General features: G+C 38.4%; 1 long non-coding RNA gene across 1 annotated transcript; it reads right to left on the bottom strand.

The window, feature by feature from the left end:
* Nucleotides 1-1,954: 1,954 nt before the first annotated feature.
* On the bottom strand, nt 1,955-9,246 carry LOC128120402 (uncharacterized). The gene is made up of 2 exons (XR_008221864.1): nt 8,195-9,246; nt 1,955-2,196 (listed from the first exon to the last, which is right to left on the bottom strand). It is a non-coding gene; the product is annotated as an uncharacterized LOC128120402 (long non-coding RNA).
* Between the last annotated feature and the right edge of the window lie 4,125 nt (nt 9,247-13,371).

Here is a 13,371-nt window from a genome sequence, read left to right as displayed (position 1 = left end):
ATATGTTGCTCTAGTGACGTGACCACAGTACGTTCTCCTCTAAGACTCATGACCTCACTAGCCATGGGTAAATGCCTAGGATTCCAGTACTAGACATGATTTCCTTCCTGTGAAGCAGGACTTGAGTCCACTTAGACAGCTGTTGGTTACCACAAAGACACGAATATCACTATTGTACCCTTGGAATATTTTGCCATGCTGATTATGTTGTGGTTCATAAGCATCACAGCTATGTAGGACTCTTAGTTGTTTCCCTCTCTTGGCATCTTGCAAGGCACCTTCTGATACTGTGAAAGCTAGATCTCAGGGAGGAGAGTTTTAGGCTAATTCAGCTCAAATATTCCTAGTCCTGTGTCTGAAGTTTTCGGTGTCTTGATCAACAGGAAAATGAACCATTATGGCGACTTTTCAGTATGAGGTGCACTTAATGCATCGCAGGGCAGTTAGTCTCTTTCTGTCACAGTTGGGAGTTTAACACATGCTGGTTTCAGAATTCTGAGTGTTGAAAAGTTTTAGGCAGTCTGCTAGGTGACTGGACCCAGGAGCAAAAATGAGACATTCTCAAGTTCCCTAATATATATATGATAAAATTGGCATCCTGAACCAATAGGATAGAGCATTTGGTAATGGGATTATGCAAGGAAAATACAAAGACTGTGACTCTGTCAAGTGTAAGCCTATGGGAAAAAGAGAAAAAGAATTCCTCATGATCTTAAAAAGTTTAAAAAAAAATTTAAAAATTCCTCATGACTTAAAAAACTGATGTCTTGCCAGGCAGTGGTGGCCAACATCTTTAATGCCAGCACTTAGGAAGTAGAGGCAGGCAGATCTCTGTGAGTTCGAGGGCAGCCTGGTCTACAAAGTATGTTCTAGGACAGCTGGATCTTTACATGGAGAAATTCTGTCTCAAAAAATCAAATACGTAAATATATAAATAAATGAATCCACTGTCTTGTGACACATCATTATGGCAGCCATTTTTCTTTTTCTTTATGCTGATGTCCCTTTCTGCACAACAGCCTATTAAAATTTGCTTCACTTTTGCTAGCCAGCTTGCAGAGACATGTATTTCTCTTGTCTTGGTTTACATGTCACTAAATTTTCAATAACAGCTTTGAGATAGAGGTACTCTCCCTGCCTCATATAGAGGGTGGGGGATGTGGATGCAGGTACATATTTTGTATATTCACTTGTGTGTGCATGTGTAAAAGCCAGGCTATTAGCGTCCAGTATCTTCCACTATTTCTCTCATGAATTTTTAAGAAAAGGTCTCTTAGTGAACCTGGACTTTATCATTTAGGCAGGACTAGATTGTAGACAAATTTCTAAACGGTCTTATTAAATAAGAAACACAGAACCAAATATAGGGGTGAAAGCCTTAGAGACCAGGGAAATAGAGCCACCAGCTAACCTTAACTCACCACACTCCTGTAGATTTCTAAGAGAACTAATTCCTGTCTAGCCAAGCTTTTATTGCTTTGCTGTTCTGCCCTCTCATTGGCTCCTAGTCCAACTACCTCACTTCCTTGTCACTGCCTGTCTGTACAGACCTCCAGGTCTCTATGTTTGGTACTGGAATTAAAGGCACTTGGCTGTTTCCTTGAACACATAGAGACCCTGCCTACCATGTAATCGGATTAAGGGCATGTGCTACCACTGCCTGACTTTTATGTTAATGGCTGGCTATTACCTCTGATCTCCAGGCAAACTTTATTTATTAACGTACAAATAAAATATCACATTTCAGCACAAATAAAATATCACACCAGATGATCAAGAAGACCCCAGGATTTGTGTCTATATCTACCTCTGTACTTCAAACATAGCAAGTGCCTTACCCACTGAGCAATCTCCTCAGCCTACATTTTCTCTCCTATAAGTTTGAGTGTATGGTGGAAGTGCTTTGGATGGGATAACAAGGATGGATGGTTAATGTAGAAAGATGAGCAAGAAGGCGTTTACAACATGTCTTTTATTGTAAGTGGCATTTCTAGTGAAATTATTAAACTGTTAGTTAATAACTGGGAAAGGAGAAAGGTCTTAGGCGATAGTTAATTGTACTGGAATTATTGACTCTCAAATAGAGAGAGAATTTAAGCAAATTCCTGGATGAAGGGCTCCTGTCTCTTCCAATGTCTGATATTTTCCCTGATTCTTTGTCTTATCTCATATGCAGCTGTCACCAAAAAAGTTGATCTGGAAGAGAAAGGACCACAGAATATCCATTACTTGGAGAACAATCAGATCTAGTGTGTCCATATGTTGTGCAGGGTCAAGTTTATGACATTTGGAGGACTCTAGTTGCAACTTCTGCTTTGAACCATGCTCTCTTGCAGTCTGTATATCCAGAGTCTCCCCAATATGCTAGCATTTCAGTGACTGTAAGAATATAGGTTTTCAGTCTCGATTCTCAAAAACGTCCAGGAGTTGCCCTACTGTTCACTCAATTCCTGCTTCACCATAAATGCACTGCCAGGCTCCTCTTCTAGCTGCCTTCCTTCTTCTGGGATAATTCATCTTCCAGGGAGAAAGAGCTAATCACCAGCCTCACCATGTCCCCCTTATTCTCAAGAAACAGGGAACCTCAGACTATTGACTGAATCCCTGCAGCTACAAGTGTGCTGTGTAACAATTTCCTATGAGTTCATACATCCATTTCTGGAAGAAGACTCAGGAAGTACTATTTGAAACATTCTCTTCAAGACAGAGGTTCTCAATCTTTCGTATACTGCCGTCCTTCAATACAGTTCCTCATGTTGTGGAGACCATTAACCATAAAGTTATTTTCCTTGCTACTTCATAACTTTAATTTTGGTAGTGTTGTGAATCATAATGCAAATATATGATATACAAGGATATCATATATTTTGAGGATCTTGTAAAATTCACCAGGGAACCACTCCATTTATACTCTCATTTTTTATGTAAGGAGATTTTTAAAAAATGCTCTTTCAATATTACCTCTTCTTGTTTCTGATCTGCTCTAATTACTGCTTTCATTATGGTATATAAATGTTTCTAGAAATCCATACCTTGTAGCATGAATATTAATGGTACTTATTAATAAAATCAAACCTGAGGCCAGTTATTGGGGTGAACTCTGAAAGATCAGAGAAGCAGAAAAAGCCACAGCCACCTCACCTTGCCAATTCCTCAGCTGATTCTGTTTCCTCAGACTGGAAGCCTCTGAGTCCTCATCTGAATGAATCTCAGCTGAACTGCTGCTAGAAGCTTAACAGTCAAATGCTTAACCAGCCAAATGTTTCTAGTTTCTGGTTTCCACGCCTTATATATCTTTCTGTTTTTGCCATCACTCCCTGGGATTAAAGGCTCTCTTTCTGGGATTAAAGGCGTGAGTCACCATGGTTGGCTGTATCCTTGAACACATGGATTTCTGCCTCTGGAATGCTAGGATTAAAGGTGTGTGCTACCACTGCCTATCCTCTATGTTTAATATTGTGGCTATTCTGTCTCTGACCCCAGATAAGTTTATTAGTGTGCACAATATTTTGGGGAACACAATACCACCACAATACTTCTTTTCTAAAATTTTGAATTTAATGAAATAACGGTTTTCAGATTTTCTTTATAATGATCTGGATTTTATGTTCCTGGATCTTCATGATGTCATGTCTAGTTTATCACCTTGGGCATTTTCACTTTCCTTTGGTGGCTTTGTCTAAGGGTTTATTGATGATGATTTTCCATTCAAAGAACTGGATGTTCATTGATTCTTGGTATTGTTTTTCCCCAATTATATTTCATTAACTTTTACCTTCCACCTATTTCTCTTTTTCTTTGTATTTTTCCTACTGATTTGGTGTTTGTTATGTTTTTTCCAGTGCTATAAGTTGTATCATTAAGCCATTTATTTGAGGCCTCTGTGACTTCTAAATTTAGGCACTTAGAAGCATAAACAGCCTTCTTAGACTGTGTTCCCAACATACCACAAGTTTTCATATTTTTTTACATTTATTTCTTTATTTTTATTTCATGTGTATGGGTGTTTTATCTGCATTTATGTCTGTGCACCACATGCATGTATTGCCTAAAGAACTTGGAGTTACAGATGAGTGTGTGCCTCCATGTGGGTGCTAGTAATTGAACCCAGGTTCTCTGCAAGAGCAGCTAGTACTCTTAACCCCTGAGTATACATGTTATTTATAATAAAGATTTATTAGCACTTATGTTCTAAAAACTCAACCCATGTCCCCTGTAGGCAAAATGCAAGTGCTCACTCTTAATCGCCAAGCCACGTTTTCATTCCTCAAGGACCAAAACTGTCATCAATTGAAACAGTGATGTCTGCTTATTTTTAGCTCCATTTCCTCAGAGAGAAACGTTTTTTTTTTTCAGTCCTTTCATTCTAAGGGAGTGCCTGTCTTTTAAGACAAGACACTTTTCTTTGATGCAAGATTGTTTCTATACCCATTATTGGGAAGATGTGTGTGTGTGTGTGTGTGTGTGTGTGTGTGTGTGTGTGTGTGTGTGTGTGTGTGCGTGCGTGTGTGTTGTTCACATGTGTTTGTGTTGCTTGTGGGGAGAGGTGCATGTGCATATAAGTTGGCATTCATTTGTATGCCCAAGGTTGGCATCAGAAAATTCCATCCATCATTCTTCACTTTATTCACTGAGGTAGAGTCTATCAGTTGAACTGAGAACTTGCTTGTGCAGGCTAATTTGCCCTGAATTTGCCCAGTCTCCACTTTCTATGTTGTTGAATTGTTGATGGGCTATCAAGCCTACCCAGCATTCTGGGGTCTCAATATCTGAACTCAAGTTTTCAGAAACACCTGGAAAGTACACTATGCATCATTCTCCCTTGCCTTATTCCTGCCTTTGCATCCATTTTTATAAGTATGTGTGTTTAATTTTTAATTTTATATGCTTGTATTTTATATGAGTGGGTGTTATACCTGCATGTACATCTATATACCACTTGCACTTCTGATGTCCATGGAGCACAGAAAGAGTATTGAAACTCCTGGAAATGGAGTTACAGATGGTTGTGAGCTACCATGTGCATCCTGGAAATGGAACCTGAGTTCACTGGAAAAGAAGCCATTGCTCTTAAACACTGAGCAATCTTTGCAGCCCCTGATTAGTCCAAGATGGGGCAATTGAAAATAATAATAATAATAGTTGTTGTTGAAAGTTGTGTAATTCTTTTTTGGATTTTGTTTGGTGTTATCCTGCTCCTCTCTTGCTTAACTTTCACTCATGTATAGTTTATTCTTGCCAGTGACCTAATGGATGTATTTACATTTCTCTTCAATGTGAAGGGTACCTTCCAGAATCTTATGTAGTTGTAGCTTAGTGGATTTGATATCATTTTTATAGAATGTTTTCTTTTCTTTCTTTATCATGACTGAAAAAATTCTGTGTTTGTTATAATAATCTAGTTTCCTAGTGTGTTTCAAAAGTTGAAATGCTCAATCCCAAACTTTTCTGGATTAAATTTTTCCCCTTGAGAATTTTGCCCCTCTCTGGAGTGTTAGTGCATACCTTTAATCCCAACACTTGGGAGGCAGAAGCAAGCTCTGTAAGTTTGAGGCTATATTGATCAACATAGTGAATTCCAGGCAAGTGAGGGATACATAATGCCACTCTGTCTCAAAATTAAGGGAGAAAGGGAGGGGCACTGGAAGGATGGTTCAGAAGTTAAGAGCATTTGCTGCTTTTTCAGAGGACCCTGGTTTGCTTCCCAGCACCCACATGGGTAAAAGCCCAGTCCATCTCTCTACTCATTGGAATGTTCTAATTTTGCTATCTTGTCTTCAAGCTCAAAGTCTGCCCTGATACATTTTATTGGCAAGCCTTTCCACAAAGCCCTTTGTTACACTGAATGTGTTCCCTTCAAGCATTTCAGTATGATCTTCACTGAATTCCTCTTTCACGTTTGTTTAATTCACTTTCTCCTTTTCATTTAACTGTTTCTTTGTGTCATCATGTGATTTATTGTGGGGTTAATTTTCTTCTTTAATTTTGTTGGCAATACATATAATCATTCATTTGAGGTCTTTGGTATTTCATCTAATCCATTCTGATTGGAGGTCATTTTGGGGAATGGATAATTTTGGGAGGAATTTTTTGTAATATTTGTTTCTCCTGTTATCTTGTTTTCTTCCTCTGATTTCCTGGTGATGAAATGGCTCTGTTGTAACACATCAGAGTTATTTGTAATACCTTCCCTACATGAGTTCATGAGCTCAGTTAACCTACACTCTTGTAAAGGCTACATGGTGAAATTGTTGGACCTGTGAACACATTCTGTTTGTAGTAACTTTTAATGAGTGTGGGAGTACTTGGGCAGAGTGCAAGTAAACGTGTCCTAGAAAACTCTGGTGCCTCAGAGAGTTACTCTTCTGACCCCTGATATTAAGCAAGTTTTTCCCTGTTAGAATTCAGATTTATAAGTACTCTCCCCATTTCTTGGTTTAATGGCTTTATCATTTGCAAAAGCTTCTTCCAATGTGTCTGTTTTCACATCCTTAAAGTAAGAATGAAAAATAGTACCAGCACTACTTATCCCACAGATGTAATGTATGGAACTCTTTTTTTAACTTTTCAATTTATAAAAAGATTTTTTTATTATTTTAAATATTGTGCTCATGTGTTTATGTGTAGGTACATGCACATGTATGCAGGTGCCCACAGAAACCAGAGGTGATGAATCTCCCTGAAACTGCAGTTACAGACAGTCATAAGCCACCTAATGTGTATATTAGGAACCAAACACTGTGCCCTTTGCAAGAGCAGAATAGTCTCTTAACCAATAACTATTTGTCTAGCCCCTGTACTTTCTTTTTTGTTTAATGTTCATACATACTATATAAAGTGTTTTGAACAAATCCTCACCCCATTCCCTCACCTCCAGTTCTTCTACTATATCCTCCATAATGCTTTCCTCCACATTTCATGTGTTTTGTTGTTGTTGTTTAATAGCCACTGATTCCATATAGGCCTGACTGTGTGCCCATGGGTATGAGACCATGTATTGGAGCTTGGGTAGTACTTTAGGACTCTACAATTTTATATTACTACAAATCCCTAAGACTAAAAGATCATCAAGGAAGAGGGGATAGAAGGATTGTTGAGCCAGAGAGAACAGTTGTTTGCAGAGAAACAGAGTGCAGTTACACACATGAACTCATGGGGATTGTGACATAAGATCAAGCATGCCAGTACCCCAGCATGGATGCAAAAAGGGCTCATGCAGTCCCATCTTTTTCTTATAATTTTGTATTATTAAGAAAATTTCTATTCATTTTACATACCAACCACAAATCCCCATCCCTTTCTTCTCCCATCCTCAGCTTTCCTCCCTCCCATTCTCACCTCCTTCAAGACAAGGTCTCTCGTGAGGAGTCATCAGAGCCTGATAGACTCAGTTGAGGCAGGTCCAAGCCCCTCTTCTTACACCAAGGTTGGGTAAGATGTCTCACCATGCACACCAAAACACTCCAAAAAGCCCACTCATGCCCTAGAGATAGATCCTGACCCCGCTGCCAGGGGCCTCCTTAAGCAGATCAAGCTACATAACTGTCTTGCCTATGCAGGGGTCCTAGTCCAATCCCATGGAGGCTCCACAGCTATTGGTCCACAGTTCATGAGTTCCTACTAGTTTGATTTAGTTGTCTTTGTTTATCCATCATGATTTTGATGCCCCTTGCTCATAGAACCCTTTTTTTCTCTTTGCCTGGACTCCTGGAGCTTGGCTGTGGATCTCTGGATTTGCTTCAATCAGTTACTGGATGAAGGATCTATGATGACAGTTAGGGTATTCACTAATCTGATTACCAGGGTACCTAGTTCAGGCACCCCCTCCACTACTGTTAGTAGTCTCAGGTGGAGTCATCCTTGTGGATTTCTGGGAACTTCCCTAGCACCCAGTTTCTCCATATCCTCATGATGTCTCCCTCTGTCATAGTATACTTTTTGTTGCTCTTCCACTTCATCCCTATTTCTGCTCGACCATCCCATTCCCTTATATTCTCATTCCCCATCCCCTACCCTCAATTGCATCCCCTCACCCCCAGTCTACTCATGAAGATCTCATTAATTTTCCCTTCTGAGGACAGTCAATGTGTTCCTCTGGGGATTCTCCTTGGTAGAAAGCCCCTTTGGAGCTGTGGGTTGTAGTCTGATTATCCTTTGCCTTTCATCTATTATCTACTTACAAATGAGTACATACCATGTTTATCCTTCTGAGTCTGGGTTACTTCAGTAAGGATGATATTTTCTAGTTCCATCCATTTTCCTGCAAATTTCATGATGTCACTTTTTTCATGCTGAGTAGTATTCTATTGTGTATATGGACCATATTTTCTTTATCCATTCTTCAGTTGAAGGGCACCTAGCTTGTTTCCAGGTTCTGGTATTATGATCAATGCTGCTATGACATAGTTGAGCACGTGTCCTTGTAGTATGATAGAGCTTTCCTTAGGTATATACCCAAGAGTTATAATGCTGTGTCCTGATGTAGATAGACTCCCCATTTTTGAGAAACCACCATACTGTTTTTCAAAGTGTCTGTACAAGTTTGCACTCCCACAAAAAAATGGAGAAGTATTCCCCTTGCTTCACATGCTCTCCAACAAAATTTGTTATCAGTGTATTTATTTTAGCCATGATGAGCGATGTAAGTTGGTATCTCAGTGTTTTGATTTGCAGTTCCCAGATGACTAAGGATGTTGAGCAATTCCTTAAATGTCTTTTGGCCATTTGTGATTCTTCTCTTGAGAATTCTCTGTTTGCTTCTGCAGCCCATTTTTTAATTGGATTGTTTGGTATTTTGGATGTCTAGTGTCTTGAATTCTTTATATATTTTGGAGATAAGCCCTCTGTCAGATGTGGGATTGATGAAGATCTTTTCCCATTCTCTAGGCTGTCCTTTTGTCTTATTGACCGTGTCGTTTGCCTTATAAAAGCTTCTCAGTTTCAGGAGATCCCATTTAATAATTGTTGTTCTCAGTGTCTGTGCTACTGGTGTTCAATTTAGGAAGTGGCCTCCTGTGTCAATGCATTCAAGGCTATTTCCTTCTTTATCTTCTGTGAGATTCAGAGTAACTGGATTTATGTTGAGGTCTTTGGTCCACTTGGGCTTGAGTTTTGTACATGGAGATTGATATGGATCTATTTGCAGTCTTCTACATGTTGATATCCAGTTATACCAGCACCATTTGTTGAAGATGTTTTCTTTTTTCAACTGTATAGTTTTGAATTTTGTCAAAAATTAAGTGTTCATACGTGTGTAGATTAATGTCAGGGTCTTCAATTTGATTCCATTGGTCCACATGTCAGTTTTTATGCCCGTATCAAGCTGTTTTTATTTCTGTAGCTTTATTATAGTACAGCTTGAAGTCAGGGATCATTACGCCTACAGAGGTTGATTTATTGTACAGGATTCTTTTAGTTATCCTGGGTTTTTTTTGTTTTTCCATATGAAGTTGAGTATTGTTCTTTCCAGGTCTGTGAAGGATTGTGTTGGGATTTTGATGGGGATTGCATTGAATCTGTACATTGCTTTTGGTAAGATTGCCATTTTTACTATGTTAATTATACCTATCCTTGAGCATGGGAGATCTTTCCATTTTTATATCTTCTTCAAATTCTTTCTTCAGGGACTTAAAGTTCTTTTCATACAGGTCCTTCACTTACTTAGTTATAGTTACCCCAAGGTATTTTATATTATTTGTGGCTATTGTAAAGGGTGATGTTTCTCTGATTTTTTTTCCTCATCCCATTTGTCATTTGTATATATACACGAGAGATACTGATACTTTTGAGATAGTCTTGTATCCTGCCACATTACTGAAGGTGTTTATCAGTTGTAAGTGTTCCTTGGTCGAATTTTTGGGGTCATTTATGTATACTATCATGTCATCTGCAAATAGTGACAGTTTGTCTTCTTCCTTTCCAATTTTTATCCCTTTAATCTCCTAGCTAGAACTTCAAGTACTATATTGAATAAATATGAGGAGAGTGGACATCCTTGTCTTGTTCCTGATTTTAGTGTAAGTGCTTTGAGTTTCTCTACATTTAATTTGATTATGGCTGTTGGCTTGCTATAAATTGCCTTTATTATGTTTAGGTATGTTACCTGTATTCCTGATCTCTCCAAGTCCTTATCATGAAGGGTTGTTGGATTTTGTCAAAGGCCTTTTCAGCATCTAATACAATGATCAAGTGGTTTTTTTCTTTCAGTTTGTTTATATTGTGTATTACATTGAAGGACTTTTGTATGTTGAACCAACCTTGCATCTCTGGGATGAAGCCTGCTTGATCAAGGTGGATAATTGTTTTGATGTGTTCTTGGAGTCCTTTTGCCAATATTTTATTGAGTGGTTTTGCATCAGTGTTCATGAGGGAGATTGGTCTGTAATTCTCTTTCTTTGTTGCATCTTTGTTTGGTTTGGGTAGCAGAGTAACTGTAGCCTCATAAAAGGAGTTTGGTAATATTCCTTCTGTTTCCATTGTGTGGAACAATTTAAAGAGTATTGGTATTAGCTTTTCTTTGAAGATCTGGTATAATTCTGCATTGAAACTATCTGGTCCTGGACTTTTTTTGGTTAGGAGACTTTTGATGACTGTTTCTATTTCCTTAGGGTTTATTGGTCTATTTACATAGTTTATCTGGTCTTGATTTAACTTAGGTATGTGGTACCTACCCAGAAAATTGTCCATTTCTTTTAAATTTTACAATTTTGTGGAGTACAGTTTTTTGAAGTATGACCTGATCATTCTCTGGATTTCCTCGTTGTCTGTTGTTATGTCTCCCTTTTCATTTCTGATTTTGCTAATTTGGATGCTCTCTCTCTGCCTTTTGGTTAGTCTGGATAAGGACTTGTCTATCTTGTTGGTTTTCTCAAAGAACCAATTCTTTGTTTTATTGATTTTTTGTATTGTTCTCTTTTTTTCTTTTTATTGTTGTCAGCTCTTCAATTTGATTTATTCCTGGCATCTTTTCTCCTGGGTGACTTTGCTTCTTCTCCTAGAGCTTTCAGGTGTGCTGTTAAGTCACTACTGTGAGATATCTCCAACTTCTTTATGTGGGCATTTAGTGCTATGAATTTTCCCTCTTAGCACTACTTTCATACTGTCCCAAAGTCTGGGTATGTAGTACATTCATTTTCATTGATCTTTAGGAAGTCTTCAATTTCTTTCTTTATTTCTTCCTTAACCCATTGGTGATTTAGTTGAGCATTTTTCAGTTTCCATGAGATTGTAGGCTTTCTGTAATTTTTGTTGTTGAACTCTAACTTTAAGCCATGGTAGTCTGATAGAATACAGGAGGTTATTCCAATTTTTTGTATCTTTTGAGATTTGCTTTGTTACCAAGTATCTGGTCTATTTTAAAGAAGGTTCCATGGGGGTACTGAGAAGAATGTATATTCTTTTGTGTTAGGGTGGATTATTCTTTAGATACCAACTAAGTCCATTTGAGACACAGCATCTGTCAGTTCCCTTATTTTTTCTGTTAAGTTTCTGTCTGGCAGATCTGTCCATTGTTGAGAGTGAGGAGTGGAAGTCTCCCACTCCTAGCGTGTGGGGTTTGATATGTGGTTTAAGCTTTAGTAATGATTGTTTTACAAATGTGTATGCCCTTGCATTTGGACATAAATGTTCAGAAGTGAGACTTCATCTTGATGGATTTTTCTTGTGATGCATATGTAATGTCTTTCCCAACCTCTTTCAGTTGATTTTAGTTTGAAGTCTATTAGATATTAGGATAACTACACCAGCTAGCTTGAGTCCATTTGGTTGGAATGTCTTTTCCCGGCCTTTTGCTCTGAGGTAGTGTCTGTCTTTGAAGTTTAATTGTGTTTCTTGTATGCAGCCGAAGGACAAATTCTGTTTTGTATCCTTCTGTTAGCCTGTGTCTTTTTAGAAGTAAATTGAATCCATTTATATTAAAGGGTATTGGTGACCAGTGATTGTTAATTCCTGTAATTTTTTGGTGGTAGTGTTGTGTGTTTCCCTTCTTTGGTATTTGTTGGTGTGTAACTATCTCTTGCCTGTGTTTTCGTGGGTGTATCTGACTTCCTTAGGTTGGATTTTCCCTTCTAGTGCTTTCTGTAGGGCTGGATTTGTGGAAAGGTATTGAAAGTTCAGTTTTATCTTGGAATATTTTATTTACTCCCTCTGTGGAGATTAAGAGTTTTGCTGGGTATAGTAGTCTGGGTTGGCATCCATGGTTCTTAGTGTCTGCATAATGTCTGTCCAGGACCTTCTGGCTTTCAGAGACTCCATTGAGAAGTCAGGTGTTATTCTAATGGATCTGCCTTTGAATGTTACTTGGCTTTTTTACTTTGCAACTCTTAATATTTTTTGTTTATTCTGTATATTTAGTGGTTTGATTATTATATTGCGAGGGGACTTTCTTTGGATCAAGTCTATTTGATGTTCTGTAAGCTTCTTGTATCTTCATAGGCATTACCTTCTTTAGGTTGGGAAAGGTTTTTTCTGTGATTTTGTTGAATATATTTTCTGTGCTGGTATTCTTATCCTTCTTTTATCCCTATTATTCTTAGGTTTGGTCTTCTCATAGTGTCCCAGATTACCTATACATTTTGTGTTATGACTTGTTGGCTTTAATATTTTCTTTGACTGACAAATCTATTTCATTTATCATATCTTCAATGCCAGAAATTCTCTTTTCCATCTCTTGCATTCTGTTGGTTATGCTTGTATCTGTAGTTCCTGTTCATTTACTCAGATTTTCAATTTCCAACATTCCTTCAATTTGTGTCTTCTTTATTGTCATTATTTCAGTTTTTAAATCTTAAACTGTTTCCTTCACCTGTTTAATTGCTTTTTCTTTGTTTTTTGGCTTTCTTTAAGGAATTTTCAATTTCTTTCAAATTTTTGTTTGTCCTTTCCTCAATTTCTTTAAGGGAATTTTTCATTTTCTCTTTGAAGGCCTCTATCATCTTGTTAAAGTAATTTTTAAGGTTGATTTCTTCTGCTTCTTCTGCATTGGGATGTTCAGTTCTTGCTGATGTACAACCACTAGGTTTTGGTGGTATCATATTTGTTTTTATGTTTCTGATTGTATTTTTGCACCAGCATCTGCCTGTTTCTTCCTCCACTTGGTCTATGTAGTGTCAGTGTCTGAGGGGGCCTCTCTTCCTCCAGTCAGAGCTGTTGGTCCTCTTAGTCCTATGGGCTCTGGTGGGCTCTGTCTCAGGGAGAAGCTGTGGTCTTGGAGTGTTGGTGGGTTTGGAGGGTGGGTTGGGGGATGGTGGTAGTCTGGCCTGCTTGCAGGAGACCTGCCTGCTGGCCTGAGACTAGGTCTGCCATGGGCAGTGGTGTGGGTCCCAGGGGTTGTGCCCCTGGACCCAAATCCTAGAGGTTGAGCTGATAGGCTAG

The sequence above is a fragment of the Peromyscus californicus genome, unplaced genomic scaffold (assembly GCF_007827085.1).
Source record: "Peromyscus californicus insignis strain IS unplaced genomic scaffold, ASM782708v3 Scaffold_2__1_contigs__length_46816999, whole genome shotgun sequence".
NCBI lineage: Eukaryota > Metazoa > Chordata > Mammalia > Rodentia > Cricetidae > Peromyscus > Peromyscus californicus.
This window is presented reverse-complemented; position numbering and strand designations above follow the sequence as displayed.